The following is a 1,634-nucleotide window of genomic DNA, read 5'->3' as shown; positions in this document are numbered from 1 at the left end:
ATGTATGTCTGACCCCTTTTTGTTTGAGGTGATATTTATTGCCTCCCTTATTAAGTATTAATGCTTTATTTGAATACTTTCTGTGACTCTGAAATAATCTCTGTCACCTAAATTGCAGGTATTTCCAGCAGAGCTGTATTTCATATGTGTGTACTCCCCATGTGGGTACTTTGGGATACAGACTGGTGATAAGGGTGGGCAATTTGTGGCCCCGCATTCTCTGCGGGTACTCCACCTGCCTACCTTTCTTGTGGGCACCTTGCCTATCCGACATTTGAAGGGATGTTATTTAATGCCTCACTGATATCTGTCTGATATTTTGAATAGGTGACAATCATTGCCTTTATTTATTGCCTTTCTCATTAAGTATTTATGCTTTAGCTGAAATTTTCCTGTGCCTTTGAAATAATCTCTGTCATCACTGTTGCTGGTACCCCCAGCTGGGCTGCATTGCATACATGTATACTCCCTATATGGGTACACTGTGATACAGATTTGTGATAAGGGCGGACAATTTTTTGGGCTGCATTGCATACATGTATACTCCCTATATGGGTACACTGTGATACAGATTTGTGATAAGGGCGGACAATTTTTTGGCCCCTCACTCCCTATGGGCACCCCGCCTGCCCACTGTTTGAAGATGTGACACCCAAACCTTTGTCTGCCATATCTGATTAAGCATTTTTTCGCTTTAGTTTAATATTGAGGTTTTCAGCAAATAATCCTGTTATTTACATCTGCCACTGTTATTAGTGATCTCTAAGGGTATGTGGTATATCATACTAGTCCGGTGGTTGTAAAATACTACTAGGGTCTGCCATGCATAATTAACGCTGTTTCTACTCAGTGGATTGGTACCAATTACAAGGATATTACTATCTTCATGGTTATTATCACAGAGTATCTTCTCGTTATTTTGGTACCTGCTGGGTTATCCGTCACAATTACTGGGACCCATCAATATACAAACAACCCAGGTGACCATAAGGGACCTAATGTATTTAATTCAATTGCTTCTTTAACATCTCCTCTACCCTCGAATATTTTCCCACTTTTCTTTCTTCTGTGAACTCTCATCCACGATTCTGGTGAGCGTGTCCCCTCTAGGGACCTGTCTCTTCAGTCTAACGTGGACAGCAGATTCACACTTACCCGACTGTGGTCATTCTTCTTCTCAACAAAGTCCTCCAGTCTTTTCTCTGAGGAGGAACCAATCCTCTGTTTCGGTGCACTCTCATTGGTGGTATAGGGTCAGTTCTTTCTACGACCATACCCCTACGCTTACGCCCAATCTCGTCCGATCTTGGAAGCTAAACGGAGGTGGGCTGGGTCAGTACCTAGACAGGCGACTGCTAGGGAATACCCGGTGAAGTAGGAAGACTTCCTTCCCTAAGAAACAACACCAACAGCAGTATCACCACTTATACTCATCCTACTACCTCCTGAACCTCATTCACCTCAATTCACCTATCCATAACAGTGGCAAACCTAAAGTAATGTTTAGTACTGTGTGGGCTCTTCCACTCACGTACCTAACCCAATCCAGGGCTACATTATTACAAACTCAGTTTGTACAGATCTTTGGCAGACGGAGGCAGCATAATATGTAGCTTCTTTCCGATATGCAATTA

At 42.7% G+C, this 1,634-nt stretch overlaps 1 pseudogene; it reads left to right on the top strand.

Annotated features, from left to right (window-relative positions):
* The first annotated feature begins 1,262 nt into the window (after positions 1-1,262).
* LOC134949216 (5S ribosomal RNA) lies at positions 1,263-1,381 on the top strand (annotated as a pseudogene).
* Positions 1,382-1,634: the final 253 nt, after the last annotated feature.

The sequence above is a fragment of the Pseudophryne corroboree genome, chromosome 1 (genome assembly GCF_028390025.1).
Source record: "Pseudophryne corroboree isolate aPseCor3 chromosome 1, aPseCor3.hap2, whole genome shotgun sequence".
Lineage (NCBI taxonomy): Eukaryota > Metazoa > Chordata > Amphibia > Anura > Myobatrachidae > Pseudophryne > Pseudophryne corroboree.
This window is presented reverse-complemented; position numbering and strand designations above follow the sequence as displayed.